Consider the following 13,032-nt stretch of genomic DNA (forward strand, 5'->3'; position numbering starts at 1 on the left):
CCGCCGCAACAAGGACCTATGAAATACATTGTGAATAGCAAACGACACAGGAAGATCCAGACGAAAAGATACAGGATTAAGGATTTCCAATATCTTGTAAGGACCAATAAAACGAGGTTTAAATTTGGGAGAGGAGACCTTCATAGGAACAAAGCGGGAAGAAAGCCATACCAAATCCCCAACGCGTAGTCGGGGACCCACACCGCGGCGGCGGTTGGCAAAGCGCTGAGCCCTCTCCTGTGACAACTTCAAGTTGTCCACCACATGATTCCAGATCCGCTGCAACCTATCCACCACAGAATCCACCCCAGGACAGTCAGAAGACTCCACATGACCTGAAGAAAAGCGAGGATGGAAACCAGAGTTGCAGAAAAAAGGCGAAACCAAGGTGGCGGAACTAGCCCGATTATTAAGGGCAAACTCAGCCAACGGCAAGAATGTCACCCAATCGTCCTGATCAGCAGAGACAAAACACCTCAAATAAGCCTCCAAAGTCTGATTGGTTCGCTCCGTCTGTCCATTAGTCTGAGGATGGAAAGCAGAGGAAAACGACAAATCAATGCCCATCCTACTACAAAAGGATCGCCAGAACCTGGAAACGAACTGGGATCCTCTATCTGACACAATATTCTCAGGGATGCCGTGCAAACGAACCACGTTCTGGAAAAACACAGGAACCAGATCGGAAGAGGAAGGCAGCTTAGGCAAAGGAACCAAATGGACCATCTTGGAGAAGCGATCACATATCACCCAGATAACAGACATGCCCTGAGATAGCGGAAGATCAGAAATGAAATCCATGGAGATATGTGTCCAAGGTCTCTTCGGGACAGGCAAGGGCAAGAGCAACCCGCTGGCACGAGAACAGCAAGGCTTAGCTCTAGCACAAGTCCCACAGGACTGCACAAATGACCGCACATCCCTTGACAAAGAAGGCCACCAAAAGGACCTGGCCACCAGATCTCTGGTGCCAAAAATTCCCGGGTGACCTGCCAACACCGAGGAATGAACCTCGGAAATGACTCTGCTGGTCCACTTATCCGGAACAAACAGTCTGTCAGGTGGACAAGACTCAGGCCTATCAGCTTGAAATCTCTGCAACACACGTCGCAGATCCGGAGAAATAGCTGATAAGATAACTCCATCCTTAAGAATACCAACAGGATCAGCGACTCCAGGAGCATCAGGCACAAAGCTCCTAGAAAGAGCATCGGCCTTCACATTCTTTGAACCTGGTAAATACGAGACAACAAAATCAAAGCGGGAGAAAAACAATGACCAGCGGGCCTGTCTCGGATTAAGGCGTTTAGCAGACTCGAGATACATCAGATTTTTGTGATCAGTCAAGACCACCACACGATGCTTAGCACCCTCGAGCCAATGACGCCACTCCTCAAATGCCCACTTCATGGCCAACAACTCCCGATTGCCCACATCATAATTTCGCTCGGCAGGCGAAAACTTCCTAGAGAAAAAGGCACAAGGTTTCATAACAGAGCAACCAGGGCCTCTCTGCGACAAAACGGCCCCTGCTCCAATCTCCGAAGCATCCACCTCAACCTGAAAGGGAAGTGAGACATCGGGCTGGCACAAAACAGGCGCCGAAGTAAACCGGCGTTTCAACTCCTGGAAAGCCTCCACGGCAGCAGGAGCCCAGTTAGCTACATCGGAGCCCTTCTTGGTCATATCCGTCAAAGGTTTCACAACGCTAGAAAAATTAGCGATAAAACGACGGTAGAAGTTAGCGAAACCCAAGAACTTCTGAAGACTCTTAACTGACGAGGGCTGAGTCCAATCAAGAATAGCTCGGACCTTGACCGGGTCCATCTCCACAGCAGAAGGGGAAAAAATAAACCCCAAAAAGGGAACCTCCTGTACACCAAAGAGACACTTTGAGCCTTTGACAAACAAAGAATTTTCACGCAAAATTTTAAAGACCAACCTGACCTGCTCCACATGCGAGTCCCAATCATCAGAAAAAACCAAAATATCATCCAGATAAACGATCAAAAATTTATCCAGATACTTCCGGAAAATGTCATGCATAAAGGACTGAAAAACTGAAGGCGCATTGGAGAGCCCAAAAGGCATCACCAAGTACTCAAAATGACCTTCGGGCGTATTGAATGCGGTTTTCCATTCATCACCTTGCTTAATGCGCACAAGGTTGTACGCACCACGAAGGTCTATCTTGGTGAACCACTTGGCACCTTTAATTCGGGCAAACAAGTCAGACAACAGCGGCAGAGGATACTGAAATTTGACAGTGATCTTATTTAAAAGCCGATAATCAATACAAGGCCTCAAAGATCCGTCCTTTTTAGCCACAAAAAAGAATCCTGCACCAAGAGGGGAAGAAGACGGACGAATATGTCCTTTCTCCAAAGACTCCTTGATATACGAACGCATAGCGGTATGTTCAGGTACCGACAGATTAAAGAGTCTTCCCTTAGGAAATTTACTGCCTGGAATCAAATCTATAGCACAGTCACAGTCCCTATGAGGAGGCAATGCACTGGACCTGGACTCGCTAAAGACATCCTGATAATCAGACAAATACTCCGGAACTTCCGAAGGCGTAGAAGAAGCAATAGACACAGGCAGGATATCCCCATGAATACCACGACAGCCCCAACTAGAAACTGACATAGCCTTCCAGTCCAGGACGGGATTATGGGTCTGTAACCATGGCAGCCCTAAAACAACCAAATCATGCATTTTATGTAAAACAAGAAAACGTATCACCTCGCGGTGTTCAGGAGTCATGCACATGGTAACCTGTGTCCAATACTGCGGTTTATTTGCTGCCAATGGCGTAGCATCAATACCCCTAAGAGGAATAGGATTTTCTAATGGTTCAAGAGTAAAACCACAGCGCTTAGCAAATGACAGATCCATAAGACTCAGGGCAGCACCTGAATCTACAAACGCCATGACAGGATAAGACGACAGTGAGCAAATCAAAGTTACAGACAGAATAAATTTAGGTTGCAAATTTCCAGCGGTGACCGGACCAACAACCTTAGCTATACGTTTAGAGCATGCTGAGATAACATGTGTAGAATCACCACAGTAGTAGCACAAGCCATTCCGGCGTCTATGAATTTTCCGCTCATTTCTGGTCAGGATTCTATCACATTGCATTAAATCAGGTGTCTGTTCAGACAACACCATGAGGGAATTTGCGGTCTTGCGCTCCCGCAATCGCCGATCAATTTGAATAGCCAGTGCCATAGCATCATTCAGACCTGTGGGAATGGGAAAACCCACCATAACATCTTTAATGGCATCAGAAAGACCATTTCTAAAATTAGCGGCCAGTGCACACTCGTTCCAATGTGTCAGCACGGACCATTTCCGAAATTTTTGGCAATACACTTCAGCCTCGTCCTGCCCCTGAGACATAGCCAGCAGGGCCTTTTCTGCCTGAATCTCAAGATTGGGTTCCTCATAAAGTAAACCGAGCGCCAGAAAAAACGCATCAATATCAGCCAATGCCGGATCTCCTGGCGCCAGCGAAAAAGCCCAATCTTGAGGGTCACCCCGTAAGAACGAAATAACAATTTTTACTTGCTGAGCGGAGTCTCCAGATGAACAGGGTCTCAGGGACAAAAACAATTTACAATTATTCTTGAAATTCCTAAACTTAAACCTGTCTCCGGAAAACAGTTCAGGAATCGGTATCTTAGGTTCTGACCCATGACTTCTGATAACATAATCTTGTATGCCCTGCACACGAGTAGCCAGCTGGTCCACACTTGTAATCAAGGTCTGGACATTCATGTCTGCAGCAAGCATAAGCCACTCTGAGGTAAAGGGGATGAAGAAAAAAAAAAAAAAAAAAAATGAGAGAGGAGAAAAAAAAAAACTCAGAATCTTCTTTCTTATAATCCCTCTTTTGCAATGCATTAAACATTTAATATTGGCCTGGCAAACTGTTATGACCCCAATGGCGAGGGTCTCAGAGGAACGTGGAAGTCTGCAAGATACAAAAATCCAGCTCATAGGGCAGTGGTAACTGGGTTGACCATATATCTACTCCTAACGCCAACACTAGAAGTAGCCGGGGGTCATACCTACGTTGATCCTAGATGACTCGCGCCAGCCGAGAATCTAAATACCCCTAGTAGAGGAAAACAAAGACCTCTCTTGCCTCCAGAGAAAGGGACCCCAAAGCAGGATAGAAGCCCCCCACAAATAATAACGGTGAGGTAAGAGGAAATGACAAACACAGAAATGAACCAGGTTTAGCACAGAGAGGCCCGCTAACTAATAGCAGAATATAGAAAGGTAACTTATATGGTCAACAAAAAACCCTATCAAAAATCCACACTGGAAATTCAAGAACCCCCGAACCGTCTAACGGTCCGGGGGGAGAACACCAGCGCCCTAGAGCTTCCAGCAAAAGTCAGGATACAGATTAGGAACAAGCTGGACAAAAATACAAAACCAAAAACAAATAGCAAAAAGCAAAGTAAATGACTTAGCTGAATAACCGGACCAGGATCAGTAGACAAGAGCACAGCAGATTAGCTCTGATAACTACGTTGCCAGGCATAGAACTGAGTGTCCAGGGAGCTTATAAAGCAACGCCCCTAACTAACGACCCAGGTGCGGATAAAAGGAAAGACAGAAAAACCAGAGTCAAAAAACTAGTAACCACTAGAGGGAGCCAAAAAGCAAATTCACAACACTAGGGTATATATACAAAAATTATTGTCTGAGACCACATGGAAAGATGAGTAATCTATTCACTTGGTGCTAGTGCTGTATTGTGACAAAGGTATATTACAAAGGTAAATATCTCCTCCTGCTGTCTCAAACTCAAAAATATTTCCCGGATACGCACATTCGTTGACGATGAAACCACAAAAACACTAGTGCACGCCCTTATCATCTCTGGCCTTGACTACTGCAACCTCCTACTCTCTGGCCTCCCCTCCAGCACTCTGGCACCGCTCCAATCTATCCTAGACTCTGCTACCTGACTAATCTACCCGTCTTCCTGCTATTTCCCAGCCTCTCCCCTATACCAAGCCCTCCACTGGCTTCCTATCATCCAGAGACTCCAGTTCAAAACCCTTACTATGACATACAAATCCATCCACTACCTGTCTCCTCCATACATCTGGACATGGTCTCCCGGTACTTACCTACAGGCAACCTTCGATCCTCAAAAGATCTCCTTCTCTACTCACCTCTTATCTCTTCTTCCCACAGCTGCATCCAAGACTTTTCTTGTGTTTCCCCCATACTCGGGAACTCTCTACCCCAACACATCAGACTCTCGCCTACCACGGAAACCTTCAAAAAGAACCTGAAGACACACCTCTTCCGACAAACCTACAGTCTGCAGTGATCCTCAACCTACTGAACCGCTCTACCCTCTCCTAGTGTATCCTCACCCATCCCCTGTAGACTGTGAGCCCTCGTGGGCAGGGTCCTATCTCTCCATCTGTTCCTGTTAGTCGCTTGTTTTTGCTCATGTTTATTGTATTTGTGTATATTTGCCCCTTTCACATGTAAAGCATCATGGAATAATTGGCGCTATAAAAATGTATAATAATAATAATAATAATATAAATAATAAATATAAGCAGAGCAGAGAAATAATCACACAGTAAATTACAAATGTTCATGACCACATAATACAACAAACAATATGAATTGTAAAACTGCTATACAGTGACCATTGGTCAGATTCCAGTTCTACACAGGCATGCTGCAAAATATAGCACTCTGCGGAATATACAAGGGAATATGGCACTCATCAGATACAAGAAGCGTACATAACAATTAATGACAACCTCTCAAAACTTTTGACATGTCAGCTTTAGTACATCCATGTATTCCCAATGAAAAATAAAACTATTTTGGCAGATCATCAAACTGCTTTGCGCGGCAATAACCATGCAATTCCATCAAAACAAAAACACATTCTCTTTAAAGTGAATTTCCAAGTTTAAATGTATTTTTTTCTCAGACATGCACTGTGTAAAAATAATAAAATCAGTTGTTAGCAGTGATGAGCGAATGTGATCGCCACTACTCGGTTCTCGCCTGAGTATCACTATGCTTGGTGTACTCGGGTCTCCTCCTGTTAATTTTGGCACTTTGTAGAGCACCAATCAGCATGCAGGGATTGTCTGCCATGCACTGTAATACTGCAGGCATCTTTGTTGTGGTATTACAGTGATTGGCTGGGTGCACAGCGTCATCAGGTCTATAAGAGACTTGGCGCTGCCCTGCTCGCTGCATTCTTCTCCGGACATAGCGAGTGTAGGGAGAGCTGCTGCTCAGTTACAGTCAGAATCGTCCTGTTAATAGTTAGTGTAGGTCTGCAACTGTTCAGTCCACAACTCCTGAGAAGCCAACAGTCCTTTTTAGGGCTAATTCGGGGTTCCCAAGATTGCAGCGCTAGGTAGGCAGGGGAGTCTATGTGCGCATATCAGTGCAAGGCCTGCAGTCACTATATGTGAGTAGATACAGTTATATGAAAATGTGCAATCTGCATTCAAACAAAATTTGACAGGTGCATAAGTATGGGCACCCCACCAGAAAAGGGACATTAATATTTAGTAGATCCTCCTTTTGCAAAAATAACAGCCTCTAGTCGCTTCCCGTAGCTTTTAATGAGTTCCTGGATCCTGGATGAAGGTAATTTTGACCATTCCTCTTTACAAAACAATTCCAGTTCAGTTAAGTTTGATGGTCGCCGAGCATGGACAGCCCTCTTCAAATGATCCCACAGATGTTCAATGATATTCAGCTCTGGGGACTGGGATGGCCATTCCAGAACAGTGTAATTGTTCCGCTGCATGAATACCTGAGTAGATTTGAAGCGGTGTTTTGGATCGTTGTCTTGCTAAAAGATCCATCCCCTGCGTAACTTCAACTTTGTCACTGATTCATGAACATTATGGTCAAGAATCTGCTGATACTGAGAGGAATCCATGCGTCCCTCAACTTTAACAAGATTCCTGGTGCCAGCATTGGCCACACATGCCCAAAGCATGATGGAACCTCCACCAAGTTTTACTGTGGGTAGCAAGTGTTTTTCTTGGAATGCTGTGTTTTTTGGCCGCCATGCATAACGCTTTTTTGTATGACAAAACAACTCAATCTTGGTTTCATCAGTCCACAGGACCTATTTCCAGAAAGAAATTGGCTTCTCCAAATGTGCTTTTGCATACCTCAGCCGACTCTGTTTGTGGCATGCTTGCAGAAACGACTTCTTTCGCATCACTCTCCCATACAGCTTTTCCTTGTGCAAAGTGCGTTGTATAGTTGACCGATGCACAGTGACACCATCTGCAGCACGTTGATGCTGCAGCTCTCTGGAGGTGGTCTGAGGATTGTCTTTGACTGATCTCATCATTCTTCTTCTCTGCCTTTCTGATGTTTTTCTTGGCCTGCCACTTCTGGCCTTAACAAGAACTGTACCTGTGTTCTTCCATTTCCTTACTATGTTCCTCACAGTGGAAATTGACAGGTTAAATCTCTGAGACAGCTTTTTGTATCCTTCCCCTGAACAACTATGTTGAATAATCTTTGTTTTCAGATCATTAGACAGTTGTTTTGAGGAGCCCATGATGCCACTCTTCAGAGGAGATTCAAACAGGAGAACAACTTGCAAGTGGCCACTTTAAGTAGCTTTTCTCATGATTGCATACACCTGGCTATAAAGTTCAAAGCTCAATGAGGTTAGAAAACCAAAAAAGTGCTTTAGTAAGTCAATAAAAAGTAGGTGTGAGTATTTAAAACAAGAAAATGATAAGGATGCCAATACTTATGCACCTGTCAAATTTTGTTTGAATGCTTACTGCACATTTTCTGTTAGTACAATAAACCTCATTTCAAGGCAGAAACATTACTGTGTCCAACAGTTATTAGATATATGAAACTGAAATAGCTGTTGCAAAAAAATCAATTTTTATAAAACATTAAGATTAAGATTAAGCTTAAGATTAATCTTTTTTATTATTATGTAATTAGAAAGTCATCTTCCCTTTTTTCCTTGGGTTCCATCAAAAGATGTCAATTGGTTTAGCTTGATTCCTATGTGTCTATTTAGAGACTTGTTCACATAGCCTCTATATATTTATATATATAAAAAAGTTGCAAATATAGCAGATTAATATTATTATAATATTATAATATTGTCATACCGTTGTTGCTTCTTTATATATTATACTTTTATTATGTATTCCTTTTCAAGTTGCCCTTTTATTCATTAAGTCCTTCTCTTTTTATCTTTTTTCAGCAGCCCACAGGCGCGGAATTGAGATAGAATCTTTATCTCCAAAATGCATTTACGCACACGCACCTTTCCCACAGTCAGTCGGCTTTCTTCGGGGATATTCGGCTTCGGTCGGCACACGCAGGCGCACTTCCTCTTTTTTCATTGGACTTTAACCCGGAAGCGCTGTATTTAAGCACGGCGGTTAGGCACATAAGAGCACGTACGCTGGGTTCCTGTCACACATGAGCACCGACCTGCACCGCCGTCCGGATCCTGCTTTACCTACCGCTGCCCAGAGGCCCTTTGCCAGATTTCTTTTTGTCGGGACTATTAATAGGTAACAGGTTTTGGGCGCATCATGGCTGCTGCTGAAAGCCCTGCACTTCTTTTGTGCTTTATAGTTATTTTGTGTCTAATTACACGGAATTGTACTTTCAGTGGGACCAGTTATTCTTGGGCATAGTACATCATATAGTAAAGCACCAATTTTTTCTTTTTTTCTTTTTCTTTTTTCTTCTTTTTTTCACTACTTTTTTTTCCATTTTTTTGTACTGGTGCTTATGCATGTGTATACGTATATATACGTATTGGCATATGTGTATATATATGCGCATGCTTTTTGTAATGCATAACATTTTTTCACTCACTCAATCATACAGTATATTGGATGTTTTCCTCTTATAGCATATACACCATATATACGTTTTTTTGGTCACTTTTATCACAAATTACTTAATACTGACCAGGTGGTCTGATTTATTTATTTATTTTTTCACTTTCTTTACATAAGTTGTTGATATTATGGTAAAAGTTATATTTTGTCTTGCAGAAACAGACCTAACTTGAGAATGGCATGTTAGCCAAAACATTGTAAATTTTTGATGACTGTTAGTATCGCTCTACTCTGATTTTTTTCTTTGGAACTTTAAAATAAATTTAAAATAAATTCCTTTTTCACTTGAAAAATCAATTTTCCTGTTTGGATTCTTAGTGAGTGCCGGAGTTCATCTATACATCAAGCTGAAAGTGGGCCACAACAAAAACCCACATCTTCTCGCTCGACCTTCCTGTCCCAGTTTCAAGGGGATTGCAGAACACCACTATTGAAGGTTGAGCAGTGTGAAATGGTTGTTGGTTGGATAGCGGATAATGCTTCCAGTCACTTAGCCACCATCTCCACCACCATGTCTTCCACACAGTCAAGTCTGAGTAGCTGTGAGTGTGGACCGGATATTTTTTACCCTGAACCTCCTAACGCCGACCATGTCGAGTGTGCTGAGACAACTGATCCCACACTTGGACACTCCGAAGAGCTGTTCAATTTTCCCATTCAAGATTCCAAACTCTCGGTTTGGTCAACTTGAAGTGGGGCCAGATGAGATCGCATGTAGCGATGCCCAAAGCTTTGACCAGCCATGGTCACATGAAGGCGATGGTGGGAAAGTGTCACAAGAGGTGGATGATGATGAGACACTATTGGCAGAAAGTAAGGAGGAGGAGCACGGTGCGGATGTGGAAGATGAGGTGGTGGATGACATAGTGACTGACCCAACCTGGCAGGAGGAAATGCAGAGCGAGGACAGCAGCACATAAGGGGAAGGAGGCATATCACCCCAACAGGCAGGAAGAAGCAGTGTGGTGGCCACAGACAGAAGGCGTGCATCCATTCCCTGTAACACCAACATGAGGGAAGTTGCAATTTTAACTGTTAGATCTTCCTGAGTCTGGTTATTTTTTAAAGACTCTGCTGATAACTACAAACAGGCCATTTGCAGCACCTGCTATGCTTGCATCAGCAGGGGTAGCAAAACTACCAACCTGACCACTACCAGCATGATCAGGCACATGCCAGCAAAGACCCCGACTTTGTGGGCCTAAACCCAGGCTCCAGGAACACTGTCTACAGGTGACACCACTGCTTCTTCCACTGTATTGCGTAGAAGCCAATCCCCTGTCCACCGTGCATGAGAAGATGCCTCTTGCCCTGCACCTGTTGTTGCCCAGTGTTAACCAGCACCATCATCAAGCCCGTCCACGTCCTTGACCCAGCACAGCATTCAGTTGTCTATACCCCAGTCATTGAAATGCAAGCGGAAATACCCAGCCAATGCCCCACAGGCCACAGCACTATATTCTAACATTTCTCTTCTGCTTGCGCTCAAAATGTTGCCTTTCAGGCTCGTTGCGATGGAAGCTTTTTGCAACCTGATGGCAGCGGCCGTCCCAAGGTACTCGGTCCCCAGTTGCCACTATTTTTTCCAGTGTGCCATACAGGCATTCACCAGGATGTGTTCCACAACATTACCCGTGCCCTTAACAATGCTGTTATTGGGAAAGTCCACCTAACCACGGACATGTGGACAAGTGCTTGTGGGCAGGGATGGTACATCTCACTGATGGCACACTGGGTTAACATAGCGGAAGCCTGGACCCAGTCGGACCTTGGGATGGAACACATCTTCCCCATGCCAAGGATTGCGGGCTTTACATCAATCAGGGTTGCCTTCACAGTCTTCAGCTCCTGTACCTCCTCCTCCTCTTCAGCCTCCATCTCTGAAATCAACAAATCAGTCAGAAGCTGGAAGCACTGCAGCACTGCCTCTGCCAAGCGGCAACAGGCTGTGTTGAAGCTAATCTGCATAGATGACAAACCGCAAAATGCAGAAGAGTTGTGAACAGTGCTGAAAAAGCAGTCAGATATTTGGATGACACCGCTGAACCTACAGCCAGGCATGGTCGTGTGTGACAATGGCTGGAACCTAGTGGCGGCTTGAGGCAAGGTGAGCTCACACACGTACCTTGCCTGGCCCATGTGCTTAACCTCATGGTTCAACATTTTTTGAAAAGCTACCCGGAGCTGCCGGATCTGCTAGTGAATGTACGCCATCTGTCTACCCATTTTAGAAAGCAATACCTGTCGTGTCTGCGGTCATTGCGAAATCACTCCACAACGTGGTCTTAAAACCCCTCTGTCCAATGCCAGTTCGGATTTGTGCACCTCTAACACCTCTGCCATGTTGCCCCCTACAGCTCGTGTGAGAACCATCACCGCCGCTGTGTGCTGGGAATGCCTGAACCAAACGGTCTACAAGAGTTGCTCGTTTGGTAGCCAATATTTGCTCAAGGTTCTCATTTGGCATGATATTTTGTAATTTTCCTTTATATCGTGGATCCAGGAGGCAGGCCAACCAGTAATCGTCATCGGTCATCATTTTTATAATGCGGGGGTCCCTTTTTAAGATACGCAAGGCTTACTCAGCCATGTGGGCCAATGTTCCAGGTGTCAATTCACTGCTTGTGCTGGGTTAAGGAGCACTTTCTTGCAAATCAACATCACTTGGCCCGCAAAAACCCTGTACCTGACCTTGCAACGCCACCAGTTTGTATTACCCCCTGAGAAGCATCCTCCTCCCATAAATATTCATCCCATCATCCTCCTCCTCCTCTTTGTCCGCCACCTTGTCTAGAAGAGTTCCCTGAGCAGACAATGGCTGACTGTCATCAAGGCTTCCCTCCTCCTCGGCTGCAGATGCCTGCTCCTTAATGTGCGTCAAACTTTGCATCAGCAGATGCATTAGTGGGATGCTCATGCTTATGATGGCGTTATCTGCACTTACCAGCCGTGTGCATTCCTCAAAACACTGAAGGACTTGACCACTGCACACCAGACAACTTCATGTCTGCCATCCAACTGCCTGCCCGTGTATGTGTATCCTCCCACAAATAAATTACAGCACGCCTCTGTTCGCACAGCCTCTGAAGCATGTGCAGTGTTGAGTTCCACCTTGTTGGAACGTCGATTATTAGGCGGTGCTGGGGAAGATTCAGCGATCGCATACGGCTGGAGTGTACGGGTGACCGGCGGATGTGCAACAAAGTCTTCGCACCTTCAGGAGCATGGCTGGTAACCCCAGACAATTTTTCAGGAAGCACTGCACCACCAAGTTCAAGGTGTGAGCCAGGCAAGGTATGTGTTTCAGTTCTGAAAGGGCTATGGCAGCCATAAAATTCCTTCCGTTATCACTGACTACCTTGCCTTCCTCAAGATGTACACTACCCAGCCATGACTGAGTTTGTTGCTGCAAGTACTCGGCCAGAACGTCCGCGGTGTGTCTGTTGTCGCCCAAACACTTCATTTCTAACACAGCCTGCTGACGCTTACCACTAGCTGTTCGATAATGAACACCTCGTGTGCAACACTGGCAGCTGCGGATGGAGTGGTCATGCAACTGCGCTCTGTGGACGAGCTTTCGCTTCTGGAGGAGGAGGAGGAAGAGGAAGAGGAGGAGAAGGGGTGGCGAACGCCTACAGCCAACTGTTTCCTAGACCATGGGCTAGGCAGAACTGTCCCACTATGGCTGTCCCCTGTGGACCCTGCATCCACCACATTAACCCAGTGTGCCTTGATGGACACGTACCGTCACTGGCCATGCCTACTGGTCCATGCATCTGTTGTCAGGTGCACCTTTCTACTGACTGATTGCCTCAGTGCATGGACAATGCAGTCTTTGACATGCTGGTGGAGGGCTGGGATGGCTTTTCTCACAAAGAAGTGTTGACAGGGTAGGTCATAGCATGGTACTGTGTAGGCCATCAGGGATTTGAAAGCCTCTCTTTCAACCAACCGGTAGGGCATCATCTCTAACCAGATTAGTCTAGCAATGTGGGCGTTCAAACCCTGTGTACGCGGATGAGAGGATGAGTACTTTCTTTTCCTAACGAGAGTCTCTTGTAGGGTGAGCTGGACTGGAGAGGTGCATATGGTGGAACTAGCGGTGTTGGTGGATATG

This window comes from Ranitomeya imitator, chromosome 4, assembly GCF_032444005.1.
Source record: "Ranitomeya imitator isolate aRanImi1 chromosome 4, aRanImi1.pri, whole genome shotgun sequence".
Classification (NCBI taxonomy): domain Eukaryota; kingdom Metazoa; phylum Chordata; class Amphibia; order Anura; family Dendrobatidae; genus Ranitomeya; species Ranitomeya imitator.